The 15,723-nt window shown below is 47.0% G+C and overlaps 1 pseudogene; it reads left to right on the forward strand.

Annotated features, from left to right (window-relative positions):
* Nucleotides 1–3,739: 3,739 nt before the first annotated feature.
* LOC142912094 (putative RNA-binding protein 46 pseudogene) lies at nucleotides 3,740–9,145 on the forward strand (annotated as a pseudogene).
* Nucleotides 9,146–15,723: the final 6,578 nt, after the last annotated feature.

The raw sequence follows: 15,723 nt of genomic DNA on the forward strand, positions 1-15,723 counted from the left end.
CCGGGTCTCCACTTGACTTTGTATTGTCTAGGAGCAAGTCCACCCACACCTCCACTTCCACAAACTGCTGGGAGTTGCCTCACTCTGCCTCAGTCAGAATTCTCCTCCTGCTTTACGATGTGAAGGTCCCATTTTGGAGTTGAATCTTCATCTTCACATTTTACCTTCACTTCTTCGCTCTTCACCATCACCTCTTCACATTTCACCTTCACTTCTTCGCTCTTCACCATCACTTCTTCACATTTCACCATCACCTCTTCATATTTCACCTCGATACCTTTAAAAATGTCCAAGCTGGGATTTTCTTCCGGTTCTTGTTTCATGAGGGATGGGCTCATTGCGGCACTTTGACTTTCACGAGCTGATTTCAGACTCCACTCCTTGTGGATCTTCTGATGCTTCTGTGTTCTCTGGTGTACTTGAAGATTTGATGAATCTGCAAACGGCTTCCCGCACAGAGTACACTTGAAGGGTTTCTCTCCTGTGTGTGTTCTCTGGTGTTTTACAAGAGAAGATGACTGTGAAAATGCCATCACGCACACACTGCACTTGAAAGGTTTCTCTAATGTGTGTGTTCTCTGGTGATTTTTAAGAGTAGAAAAATCTGAAAATGCATTCCCACACACACTGCACTTGAAGGGTTTCTCTCCCGTGTGTGTTCTCTGGTGTGTTACAAGATTACATGACTGTGTAAACGCCATCCCGCACATCGTGCACCTAAAGGGTTTCTCTCCCGTGTGTGTTCTCTGGTGTTTTACAAGATCAGATGACTGTGCAAATGCCTTCACGCACACACTGCACTTGAAGGGTTTCTCTCCCGTGTGTGTTCTCTGGTGGGTCTGAAGAACTGATGGCCATGCAAATGCCTTGTTACACACAGTACATTTGAAGGGTTTCTCTCCTGTGTGAGTTCTCTGGTGCCGTGTCAAATTTCCAGTCCGGTCCGTGCTGTATGCACGCTGGTCGCATTGTTGACTTGTCGTACCGAGCTGCGCTGAGTGCCTTTGCTCCATCAGACCAAATCTGCAGAGGAAGCGTCAGCTGCAGACAGAAAAAAATAATATCCACACCATCTACACGTCAGACACAGAGGAATGCACATGTGACTTACACGTCTATACTTATTAATATATTCATGATGTAGTGAAAAAGTTTCCCAAATTCATCAGATTTGATGAACGTGCAAATGCCTTCCTGCAAAGTGCACCTGAAGGGTTTCTCTCCACGGGCTGCTATGGCACACAATGAGAGGGGAAATGTCATTGATATGCCTGGAAGCCTTCATATCTTCAAGATGAATGTTAACCCAAAACTCTAAGCACACAATTTCGGCTGTCTGACTACAAAATGAATATTTATGAAAGCTAAATTCAGCTGACATAGCAAAGGGTGTTGAAAACAATACTATTTCTGTTATGCAGAAATGCATTAATTAACGTTCAATCGCAACTCAGGTGTGAATCCAGGCTATGTCCTTGAATGCTGGGGATGAACAGTTCCGACTTCAGCTGAATGTGTGTGCTGTGTTCACCTGTTTCCATTCGTATAAAGAGATCCAGAGGAAAACAAAAATAAACTATTGTTTTTATATATCCTCGTGTTCAACAGAGTTAATAGACTTTACTTCAAACACAAATTTGACACTGTCACACACTGCCATGAGTAAACAGGTGGTGGTGTGACCAGAACCATGCCTGGCCACCTTCATCTGCTCAGCATTAATTCTTCCTCACTCCACCAAGTAATGAATCGAGGTTCAATCAACATAGCCGAGGCTATCCGTGTATCTCTCTCTCTCTCCCCGTGGTGAAGGTGTTCCCCTCCACACATTCAGAGTCAACAGCGGCACGCGCTTAGCGTCTTTGACCGATAGATACATTGACACACGTATTGTTGGTTCTTTCAGTAAAGTCACGTAGATAGAAAATAAAAATAACAGATTAAATTTAATAAGATAAAGACCACTTGTGTTGCGATCGAAACGTCGTGGGTTTATTACTTTATTTTAATTTTTTTATTTTTCATTTATTTTTATTATTTTATTTTCTATCTACGTGACTTTACCGAAAGAACCAAGAATATTAATTCCTGCAGTCACGACAGTTTTAAGTCAAAACATTCACACACGTTGACAAAGCCTCACCTTGTGTTGTTGTGGGCAGGTCGCTTCTGATAACGAGAGCGGTATAGCTGCTCAAGCGGGCTTGGCCTGCTAACAAAAGAACGAAAATAAAAACTGCGTGAATATTTACAATAAAACAAAGTTACAAAGTGGCGAGCCGGGTGAAGACAAATTAAACTTAAAGCGAGATAATTAAAGTGAATGCAATCAGGCGAGGGCAGGAGGCAAGGCCCCGCGTGGCTAGGCCCCGCGTTGTAAAGTTCCAACCTGGACATCGATTCCCATGCTCGCTGCTACTCAACTGACATCCCTACGAGAGAGAGAGAGGCTCTACCTTGGTAAACAACAACCACAACCACCACAACGATGAGAATTTCTCACCTCGGATTTCAGTGCAGGCGCGCACACGGCAGCTTCCTGTTGCCTCGCGACAGCAGGAAGTAGAATGACGTCACTTCCCTCCCACAAGCGGCTCTGTAACTGAAGAAATTATGTTAATGAGGCCTGCCCATATGTCGAGGGATGGAGGCGTGGGCACTGAACCCGTCGCAATAAACTCGCGACGGCTTTAACGGATACATTATGTTAATGAGCCACCAGTCACTGGGCGTAGCTGTGCCCAAATTAGGATTGCCACTGGAACGATATCTGCAGTGACCCAAGCGGTGACGTCACGCTCAAGAGCGCGGTGGATGGGGGAGGAAAGAATACCTTGGTGACATGACATCACTAGCGAGGTACACCTCCCCCTTGCGTTTCACGCCGATGAGGTAATGCAGAGTGGTGACGTCACAGAGTTGGAGTTTAAGTTGATTTAGATTAATTTTACATTGCTCCCTCCCTTGGGTGTGTGAGCTCAGCAACAACAACATTGTGGACATTATTGTGTGTACACTGTGTGTGTACACTGTGTGTGTGTACACTATGTGTGTGTGTACCCTGTGTGTGTGTACACTGTGTGTGTATACTGTGTGTGTATACACTGTGTGTGAGTACACTGTGTGTGTACACTGTGTGTGTGTACACTGTGTGTGTACACAATGTGTGTGTGTACACTGTGTGTACACTGTGTGTGTACACTGTGTGTACACTGTGTGTGTGTACACTGTGTGTGTACACTGTGTGTGTGTACACTGTGTGTGTACACTGTGTGTGTGTACACTGTGTGTGTGTACACTGTGTGTGTATACTGTGTGTGTACACTGTGTGTGTGTACACTGTGTGTTTACACTGTGTGTGTACACTGTGTGTGTGTGTGTGTACACTGTGTGTGTGTACACTGTGTGTATACTGTGTGTGTATACACTGTGTGTGTCTGTGTACACTGTGTGTGTACACTGTGTATATACACTGTGTGTGTACACTGTATGTGTGTACACTGTGTGTGTACACTGCGTGTGTGTGTGCACTGTGTTTACACTGTGTGTGTATACTGTGTGTGTGTGTACACTGTGTGTGTGTACACTGTGTGTGTACACACAGTGTACACACACAGTTTACACACACAGTGTACACACACACAGTGTATACACACACAGTATACACACACAGTGTACACACACACAGGGTACACACACACATAGTGTACACACACACAGTGTACACACACAGTGTATACACTGTGTGTGTACACTGTGTGTGGGTGGGTGAGTGAGCGACTGGGTGAGTGGGTGAGTTTGGCGCAGTAGCGGGTACAGGTGGTGCATCAGCCAGTCATCTCAGCCGTCTCAGTCAGTCGACCCGTGGCACCTGCTGGGCCTGCCCCGTGACTTCCTGCCAGCGGGCGTTCGACACTTCACGTGGCCTCAAGGTGCACCTAGCCTGGCAGAAGCGTCGTGGTGGCGTCACCGCCACTTAGTGGCGAATGGCGGTTGTTGTTGTTGGCAAAAACAACTCCCTACCTCCGCGTGGTGCCGGACGGGCAACGTTGTCGTGGACAGTGCTGTGGGGTGGAGGGCCAATTCCAATCGGCCTCTTCTCTCAGGGCATTTGCGACCACCATAGCGGCTAATTAATTGAAGGTGGAGGGGCTGGTAACCCCTCCACCTTCATTTACTTAATTGAAGGTGGAGGGGTTACCCACTCACCCACCCACTCACCCAGACACTCACACATCCACCCACTCACCCAGTCGCCCACCCACTCACCCAGACACTCACCCAGACACTCACCACCCACTCACTCACCCGTCCACACACATCCACCCACTCACCCAGTCGCCCACACACCCAGCCACTCACAACAATCGCCACTAATTGGCGGTGACGTCACCACGACGCATGTGCCAGGCTCACGTGGTTAGCAGTAATTAATTAATTAAGCCCCTCTCCACCTTCAATTAATTAACCCCTCCACCTTCAATTGATTACCACTAACCACGTGACCCTGGCACAAGCGTCGTGGTGACATCACCGCCAATTAGTGGCAATTGTTGTGAGTGGCTGGGTGAGTGGCTGGGTGAGCGAGCAGGTGAGTGAGTGGGTGAGTGGCTGGGTGAGCGAGCAGGTGAGTGAGTGGGTGAGTGGCTGGGTGAGTGAGCGGGTGAGTGAGTGGGTGAGTGGCTGAGAGAGTGGGTGAGTGAGTGGGTGAGCGTGTGGGCATCTGGGTGAGTGGGTGGGTGAGTGGGTGGTGAGTGTGTGAGCGACTGGGTGAGTGTGTGGGTGGGTGAGTGAGTGGGTGAGTGAGTGTGTGAGCTGAGTGTGTGGGCGACTGGGTGAGTGGGTGGGTGAGTGGGTGGTGAGTGTGTGAGCGACTGGGTGAGTGAGTGTGTGGGTGGGTGAGTGAGTGGGTGAGTGAGTGAGCAACTGGGTGAGCAACTGGGTGAGTGTGTGAGGTGAGTGTGTGGGCGACTGGGTGAGTGGGTGGGTGAGTGGGTGGTGAGTGTGTGAGCGACTGGGTGAGTGTGTGGGTGAGTGGGTGAGTGAGTGTGTGAGGTGAGTGTGTGAGCGACTGGGTGAGCGACTAGGTGAGTGTGTGGGTGGATGAGTGGGTGGGTGACTGTGTGAGTGAGTGAGCAACTGGGTGAGCAACTGGGTGAATGAGTGTGTGTGCGACTGGGTGAGTGAGTGGGTGTGTGTGTAGATGAGTATGTGAGCGACTGGACGAGTGAGTGTATGAGTGGTTGGGTGAGTGTGTGGGTGGGTGAGTGGCTGAGTGAGTGGGCGAGTAAGTGAGCAAGTGAGTGGGTGAGTGAGTGAGTGAGCCAGCAGGTGAGTGATTGGGTGAGTGGCTGAGTGAGGAGGTGAGTAAATGGGTGGGTGAATGTGTGAGCGACTCGGTGAGTGAGTGGATGAGTGAGGAGGGGTACTGCGGAGGGTGGGGGGTGTACCAGGGGTGAGGGGTAATGATTATTATACAGGGCGGTACAAAAGTCAGGACACAGTTTCTTGGGTTTCTCTTTAAGTTCATTGTGATTTTTCGAGTTTATATAGTTTAACACGTAGCAGGCTTTCGCGACCAATATTATTCATAATAAAGGTTTTTGGGTAAGATCGCGTTATTTATAAATGTGTCGTAACCCTCCACCACCCGACACGGCCAATCAGCAAAAAAAGTGTCACGTTGACAAAAGACAAATAGTTCACTACTTTAGCCCACCGGTGTGTTGAAGAGTGAATCCACAACATTTACAGTTTGAGTAGTGTGACGTTTCGCTGGTAATTACATCCAGCATCATCGGGCAATTCGCCAGAATGGTAAAGCCCTCTCCACTTGCTCCCGGTCTTAAATAGAGCAGCAGCAGGGTGACGTCATCATTTAACTCATATCAGGTGCAGTGATTTGAGGCTGAGGGGGGGTATTGTAATTATATAATCGAATAGTAATCAGTCAATGGTTATGATTAGTAATGAGTTGTAGATTAGCAATTAGTTGTAATGTGTGTTAGTAATCCGTTAATTAGTATGTGTTTCCCCTATAAGGAATTGTAATATGTATTATTTAATAATACGCTTCCAGCCCGCACTAAGCCTGTAGCTGTCATAGCGATTAAAGTTATTTTTATTCCTCTCAATTTCAATGGATTCTCTAATTAGTCTTTGCCAGCAATAATTAGTTTTACACAACACTTCAACGTTATCAAAATCAATTGAGTGTCCTTGTTGACAAGCATGTTCTGCCACTGCCGACAGTTGTGTTTGAGATAATTTTATATTTCTCTGATGTTCTTTTAGTCTTACGCTGATGTTACGTCCCGTCTGTCCAATATAGCATCTGCCACATAAACAATTAATCCGATATACACCTTCTGTTGATAATTTAGGTAATGCGTTTTTAGTGCAAGATACTAGTTTTTGAATTTTGTGTACTGTACCAAATCTTACTGTAATGTTTTGCTTTTGCAAAACACGGGCTAATTTGTCAGTTACTCCTGTGATATATGGAATTTTTATTGTTTTAACAATGTGATTGCTTTCAGCAGTATTGCTTTGCGATCGTGATTTGGCATTCAGTGCTCTGTTGATTTGAGCATTATTGTAGCCATTCTGTCCTAGTGCGTCTTTAACGTGTTTGATCTCTCTCACTAGACTCTCTCCATCTGACACTGTTTTAGCCCGATGTATCAGCGTCTTGATAAGAGAGGATTTCTGAGCTGGATGATGATGTGAATCTGCATTCAGATAGGCATCAGTGTGCATTTGCTTTCTGTAAACGCCGTGTGTTATTTTACCCTTTAGGCCATGTCCAAGCAAAATATCTAGGAATGGGAGTGTGTTATTCACCTCCATTTCCATGGTGAACTGGATGGCCGGGTTTTGTGCATTGAGATGATTTAGAAAATCATTAAGCGTATCTTTACCATGTGGCCAGACAACCAAAGTGTCATCCACATATCTAAACCAAAAAGATGGTTTTAATGTGAATTATTTGTCTTTTGTCAACGTGACACTTTTTTTTGCTGATTGGCCGTGTCGGGTGGTGGAGGGTTACGACACATATATAAATAACGCGATCTAACCCAAAAACCTTTATTATGACTTTATATAGGTAGCTCTGCTTAAACGCGTCTCTCTCTCTCTCCATCCATCTCTGTCTTCACTCTCTCCCTCTCTTCATATCCCCTGTAGGTTCGGGCCCGAGCGAGTTCCTGCCGGGGATTTGGCTCTTCAGGAGTTGATTCCGCCCGTGACTTTGTCGGCACGAGGCGACCGCGTGGAGCGTCAAGGGCTCCACCGGGCCCCAAGGCGCCGCCCCAGCACCACCGTAGCAGCCAAACCATCGGTGCTCGGCATGGCCTGCATGAAGAAGGTCCTGCCGGACCTCATGTTGCGCACGGGGTACAGCGTCGTCCGGGAGAACGGACAGAGGAAGTTCGGACCGCCGCCCGACTGGCAGGGGCCCCCTCCCGCCCGTGGCTGCGAGGTGTTTCTGGGGAGGATCCCGCGCGACCTCTACGAGGATGAGCTGGTGCCCGTGCTGGAGACGGTGGGGAAGCTCTACCAGCTCCGCCTCATGATGGCGCACCGCGGAGAGACCCGCGGCTACGCGTTCGCTACCTACGCGACGCTCGCCCAAGCCACGGATGCCGTCAAGAAACTCGATAAATTCGAGATCCGTCCCGGATGCCGCATTGGAGTCCACTTCAGCGTGGACAATCGCCACCTCTTTATTGGGGGGCTGCCAAAGGACAAGAAGCGAGCGGAGGTGATGATGGCGATGAGCGGTGCCACGGAGGGCGTGGTGGACGTCAAGATGAGCGTCTGTTACTGGGACAAAACCCTCAACCGAGGCTACGCGTTCATCGAGTACGGGAGCCATCGCGCGGCCGCCATGGCCCGGAAGAAGCTCCTTCGAATCGCATTCCGGCCATGGGGCCGGACCATCAAGGTGGGCTGGGCCATCCCGGAACGGGTGGCCGCGGCCGCGGCGGCAACGGAAGACGAGGAGGAGACGGAGCCGGCCGTGCCAGACCTGCTGCAGCCGGAGTGCACGGCCACCGGCAAAGCCGCACACAGCCTGTTTGAGGGCTGGGGGGCACGCACGCGGCTGTGGTGGGTACCTCTCCACCCGCGGCCCATGCCCGTTGCTCTCGAGGCGCTGCCGGAGGCGGCCATGCTGTCGTGGCAGGCGCGGCTGCGGGTGCTGTGCCAGACCGCCGGCGTCAGCTACCCGACCTTCGAGCTGCACGCTCACTCGGGGCCCGGGATGCCCGCGGGCCTCCTCTATAAGGTGTCGGTTCCCGGGATGGGAGAAGGCGCCGGCATCTTCCCCGCATTTCTGAGCTCCAGCGAGGAGGGAGCGCGGGAGGTGGCGTGTCAGCTCGCCCACAACATCCTCAGCGATGCGAATCCTCTGAGAATGCGCCCAGCCCCCGCCGCGACACCGCCTCCCAGCCGTCTCACCAAATGACTCTCCACGTTAAGCCCTTGCCAGACCAGCAGGTGTCACCCTGTCAAGTCAGCAGGTGTCACCCTGTCATGTCAGCAGGTGTCACCCTGTCATGTCAGCAGGTGTCACCCTGTGATGTCAGCAGGTGTCACCCTGTCATGTCAGCAGGTGTCACCCTGTCAGCAGGTATCACCCTGTGATGTCAGCAGGTGTCACCCTGTCATTACACTTCAATGAAAACCGACAACAGAATCCTTGAAGAAAAAAACTCATTCTCGTTTTTTGACATGTCGACGCCATTTCGTTTATGAAAATGCACGGGAGAAAAAAATATTTTGTTCACGTCGCATTCTGATGTCAGAACATTTGATTGTTTATCAAATAGAAAAACCCTTGAACAACTTTGCTGCACACGGAGATGTCCGTGCACCGCCTCGTTTCCACGGCCTCTATGCCGGTGCCATTTGTATTTCAGTTCTGTTCCTTCACCTGAAGAAGGCTACTTGCGTTGTGGCCGAAACGTCGTGATTTTTGTTGTTTTATTTTTTACTTACGTGGTGACTTTACCGAATAGAACCAAAGAGTACACATAGAGCTGTTAAGAGTTTGATGTTTTATTGATTTTCAGTTAAGGTGTTTTTTTCCAGTAATGTTTCTGTTGTTTGTGTTTCAGTGGAAATAAAGTCCTAAAAAGTCTCTCCACTCTCTCTCCACTCTCTCTCTCCACTCTCTACTCTCTCTCTCCACTCTCTCTCTCTCCACTCTCTCTCTCCACTCTCTCTCTCCACTCTCTCCACTCTCTCTCTCCACTCTCTCTCTCTCTCCACTCTCTCTCTCCACACTCTCTCTCTCCACTCTCTCTCTCCACTCTCTCTCCACTCTCTCTCTCTCCACTCTCTCGGCCGAGTCTCTGCCACTTGTGGTTCTGAGTGTCGCACGCTTGGGATCCTTCTTGCCCTCCTCTGCGGTTCTGTGTGTGACCGACAACGTGTGTGGAGAGCTGAAGGGTAGCGGTTAGCGCTACGCTGCACCACGATCCTGGCGAGCCAAGTTCGATTCCCACTCACGTCCAACGCCGGTGACGATTATCTAAACCGGACCAGGGCCTCCCCTAGGTCGACTCCGCCTCAAATGAGTACCTGGTGCGGTGTGTAAACATCGCCACTAGGGAGACAAAGGCGGCCGGGCGTGGTGTTGGCCACCCACCCCCTTCGTGTACCGTGCCGGCCTTATAGGAGCTCGCTAACAGCACTTGCCCCTACAGTCTGTTAAGGCTACACTAAGGGATCTTTGTCTGTGCACGGCACGGTGAGTGTGTGCGGCGAGTGTCTGCTGGGCGTATCAGAAGACAACGAAAATAAGGACAACTTGGCAGTCACACAGACACAGTGACACACATGCAGAGACACAGACACACACGCAGAGACATAGACACACACGCAGAGACAGACACACACGCAGAGACAGACACACACGCAGAGACACATAGACACACACAGAGACACATAGACACAGAGACACAGACACGTAGAGACATAGACACACACGCAACCACAGACACACACGCAGAGACAGACACACAGACACACACAGAGACACATAGACGCACGCAGAGACAGACACACACGCAGAGACATACACACACGCAGAGACAGACACACATGCAGAGACACAGACACACCGATAGACACACACACGCCGAGACAGACAACAACAACCGCCATTCGCCACTAAGTGGCGGTGACGTCACCACGACGCTTGTGCCAGGCTATGTGCACCCTGAGGCCACGTGAAGTGTCGAACGCCCGCTGGCAGGAGGTCACGGGGCAGACCCAGGTGCCACAGGTCGACTAACTGAGATGACTGAGATGACTGGCTGATGCACCATCTGTGCCCCCTACTGTGGCAACCTGCTGTGCTTTAGCCACCCGGCGCTCCGCTCGTTGTGAGCGTCGCTCCTCCGCCCTCCGTTGTTGAGTAGTGGTCTAGACACACACACAGACATCACACACACACACAGACATCACACACACACATTACACACACAGACATCACACACACACAGACAACACACACACACAAGACACACACAGAGACATCACACACACAGAGACATCACACACACACAGACAACACACACACACAGACATCACACACACACAAGACACACGCAGACATCACACACACACAAGACACACGCAGACATCACACAAGACACACACAGTGATCACACACACACAAGACACACACAGACATCACACACACACAGACATCACACACACACATTACACACACAGACATCACACACACACACACAAGACACACACAGACAACACACACACACAAGACACACACAGACATCACACACACACAGACATCACACACACACAAGACACACAGACATCACACACAGACATCACACACACACAGACATCACACACAGACATCACACACACACACAAGACACACACAGACATCACACACACACAAGACACACACAGACATCACACACACACACAAGATACCACACACAAGACACACACAGACATCACACACACACAGACATCACACACACACAAGACACCACACACAAGACACACACAGACATCACACACACACAGACATCACATACACATCACACACACACAAGACACACACACAGACATCACACACAGACATCACACACACACAAGACACACACACAGACATCACACACACAAGACACACACACTTGACACACACACAGACATCACACACACATCACACACAGACATCACACACACACACATGACACACACAGACATCACACACAGACATCACACACACACATGACACACACACAGACATCACACACAGACATCACATACACAAGACACACACACAGACATCACACACACATGACATACACACAGACATCACACACACACATGACATACACACAGACATCACACACACAGACATCACACACACACAGACATCACACACCCACAAGACACACACAGACATCACACACACACAAAGACCCCCCGTACAGACTGTAGGGGCAAGTGCTGTAAGCGAGTAGCAGCACCTATAAGGGCCGGCACGGCACACGAGGGGGTGGGTGGCCAACACCACGCCCGACCGCCTTTGTCTCCCCCAGTGGTGATGTTTACGACACACCACTATACCAGGTACTCATTTGAGGCTGAGTCGACCTAGGGGAGGCCCAGGACCGGTTCAGAGAATCGTCGCCGGCGGTGGCTGTGGAAGGGAATAGAACTCAGGCCGCCCGGTTCGTAGCGCGGCGTAGCGCTAACCACTACACTACCGCTCCCCACATACACACACAGACACACACAAAGACACACATGAGACACACACAGAGACACACACATACAGACACACACAAAGACACACACAACACACATCACACATGAGACACACACAGAGACACACACACATCACACACAGACACACAGAGACACACACAGAGACACACACACAGAGACACACACACATCACACACATACAGACACACACATTACACACACACATCACACACAGACACACAGAGACACACACAGAGACACACACACAGAGACACACACAGATATATACACATACATACACAGATACACATACACACAGATACACACACATACACACACAGATACACATACATACACACACATAAATACACACACATACATACACACAGATACACACACACACTATTACACTATTCAACTACAGACGAGAGACCCTCTGCAGTGATCTGTCAGTGCAGGAGTGGAGCTGCTGTGAGGCGAGGCGCTTGGAGCTCTCTGATTGGTCCAAGCGGCGACTTGGAGCCAATCAGATTTGGTTCCTCCCTAGCCACGTGACGCGGGATTTTTTTTTCCCGCCAAATTTTTGAGACTCCTCCTCGGCCAGGCGCCATTTTGAGAGTCGTGAGGTGCGGATTTGAATTTTTTTTTATTTCGGAGCAGAAATTAACGACGATGACGACCCCCCAGGGGTGCGAGATCGCCTCTCGTGAGGGAAAACGTGAGGTAAAAAGTGGCCTCAAATGTCCAGCCCGTGATTCGCAGATAGTTTAAATATGCACTGTTGAATTTATGGGCAGTGTTGGGTCTATGGGGCAGTGCTGAGTCTATGGACATTGACAAAATACAAACGATTTAATTTGTGAATAATAATGTAGCCTGGTTATTAAGTATGGTAAGTGTACTGACAGTCTATAATGTAGACTGTAGCCTGGTTATTAAGCTGAGTGAGTGTACTGACAGTCTATAATGTAGACTGTAGTAATGGTTATTAAGTATGGTGAGTGTACTGACAGTCTATAATGTAGACTGTAGTAATGGTTATTAACCTGAGTGAGTGTACTGACAGTCTATAATGTAGACTGTAGTAATGGTTATTAAGCTGAGTGAGTGTATTGACAGTCTATAATGTAGACTAGTAATGGTTATTAACCTGAGTGAGTGTACTGACAGTCTATAATGTAGACTGTAGTAATGGTTATTAAGCTGAGTGAGTGTACTGACAGACTATAATGTAGACTGTAGTAATGGTTATTAAGTATGGTGAGTGTACTGACAGTCTATAATGTAGACTGTAGCCTGGTTATTAAGTATGGTGAGTTTACTGACAGTCTATAATGTAGACTGTAGTAATGGTTATTAAGTATGGTGAGTGTACTGACAGTCTATAATGTAGACTGTAGTAATGGTTATTAAGTATGGTGAGTGTACTGACAGTCTATAATGTAGACTGTAGCCTGGTTATTAAGTATGGTGAGTGTACTGACAGTCTATAATGTAGACTGTAGTAATGGTTATTAAGTATGGTGAGTGTACTGACAATCTATAATGTAGACTGTAGTAATGGTTATTAAGTATGGTGAGTGTACTGACATTCTATAATGTAGACTGTAGTAATGGTTATTAAGCTGAGTGAGTGTACTGACAGTCTATAATGTAGACTGTAGCCTGGTTATTAAGTATGGTGGGTGTACTGACAGTCTATAATGTACACTGTAGTAATGGTTATTAAGCTGAGTGAGTGTACTGACAGTCTATAATGTAGACTGTAGTAATGGTTATTAAGTATGGTGAGTGTACTGACAGTCTATAATGTAGACTGTAGCCTGGTTATTAAGTATGGTGAGTGTACTGACAGTCTATAATGTAGACTGTAGTAATGGTTATTAAGTATGGTGAGTGTACTGACAGTCTATAATGTAGACTGTGGTAATGGTTATTAAGTATGGTGAGTGTACTGACAGTCTATAATGTAGACTGTAGTAATGGTTATTAAGTATGGTGAGTGTACTGACAGTCTATAATGTAGACTGTAGCCTGGTTATTAAGTATGGTGAGTGTACTGACAGTCTATAATGTACACTGTAGTAATGGTTATTAAGCTGAGTGAGTGTACTGACAGTCTATAATGTAGACTGTAGCCTGGTTATTAAGTATGGTGGGTGTACTGACAGTCTATAATGTACACTGTAGTAATGGTTATTAAGCTGAGTGAGTGTACTGACAGTCTATAATGTAGACTGTAGTAATGGTTATTAAGTATGGTGAGTGTATTGACAGTCTATAATGTAGACTGTAGCCTGGTTATTAAGTATGGTGAGTGTACTGACAGTCTATAATGTACACTGTAGTAATGGTTATTAAGCTGAGTGAGTGTACTGACAGTCTATAATGTAGACTGTAGCCTGGTTATTAAGTATGGTGGGTGTACTGACAGTCTATAATGTACACTGTAGTAATGGTTATTAAGCTGAGTGAGTGTACTGACAGTCTATAATGTAGACTGTAGTAATGGTTATTAAGTATGGTGAGTGTATTGACAGTCTATAATGTAGACTGTAGCCTGGTTATTAAGTATGGTGAGTGTACTGACAGTCTATAATGTACACTGTAGTAATGGTTATTAAGCTGAGTGAGTGTACTGACAGTCTATAATGTAGACTGTAGCCTGGTTATTAAGTATGGTGGGTGTACTGACAGTCTATAATGTACACTGTAGTAATGGTTATTAAGCTGAGTGAGTGTACTGACAGTCTATAATGTAGACTGTAGTAATGGTTATTAAGTATGGTGAGTGTATTGACAGTCTATAATGTAGACTGTAGCCTGGTTATTAAGTATGGTGAGTGTACTGACAGTCTATAATGTAGACTGTAGTAATGGTTATTAAGTATGGTGAGTGTACTGACAATCTATAATGTAGACTGTAGTAATGGTTATTAAGTATGGTGAGTGTACTGGCAGTCTATAATGTAGACTGTAGTAATGGTTATTAAGTATGGTGAGTGTACTGACAGTCTATAATGTAGACTGTAGCCTGGTTATTAAGTATGGTGAGTGTACTGACAGTCTATAATGTACACTGTAGTAATGGTTATTAAGCTGAGTGAGTGTACTGACAGTCTATAATGTAGACTGTAGTAATGGTTATTAAGTATGGTGAGTGTACTGACAGTCTATAATGTTGACTGTAGCAATGGTTATTAAGCTGAGTGAGTGTACTGGCAGTATATAATGTAGACTGTAGCCTGGTTATTAAGTATGGTGAGTGTACTGACAATCTATAATGTAGACTGTAGTAATGGTTAATAAGTATGGTGAGTTTACTGACAGTCTATAATGTAGACTGTAGCCTGGTTATTAAGTATGGTGAGTGTACTGACAGTCTATAATGTAGACTGTAGTAATGGTTATTAAGCTGAATGAGTGTACTGACAGTATATAATGTAGACTGTAGTAATGGTTATTAAGTATGGTGAGTGTACTGGCAGTCTATAATGTAGACTGTAGTAATGGTTATTAAGTATGGTGAGTGTACTGACAGTCTATAATGTAGACTGTAGTAATGGTTATTAAGTATGGTGAGTGTACTGACAGTCTATAATGTTGACTGTAGCAATGGTTATTAAGCTGAGTGAGTGTACTGACAGTCTATAATGTAGACTGTAGTAATGGTTATTAAGCTGAGTGAGTGTACTGACAGTCTATAATGTAGACTGTAGCCTGGTTATTAAGTATGGTGAGTGTATTGACAGTCTATAATGTAGACTGTAGCCTGGTTATTAAGTATGGTGAGTGTACTGACAGTCTATAATGTAGACTGTAGCCTGGTTATTAAGTATGGTGAGTGTACTGACAGTCTATAATGTAGACTGTAGTAATGGTTATTAAGTATGGTGAGTGTACTGACAGTCTATAATGTAGACTGTAGTAATGGTTATTAAGTATGGTGAGTGTACTGACAGT

This window comes from Petromyzon marinus, unplaced genomic scaffold (assembly GCF_048934315.1).
Source record: "Petromyzon marinus isolate PM22_M1 ecotype Great Lakes invasive population unplaced genomic scaffold, UKy_Petmar_22M1.pri1.0 PM_G_Scaffold_19, whole genome shotgun sequence".
Taxonomy (NCBI): Eukaryota; Metazoa; Chordata; class Hyperoartia; order Petromyzontiformes; family Petromyzontidae; genus Petromyzon; species Petromyzon marinus.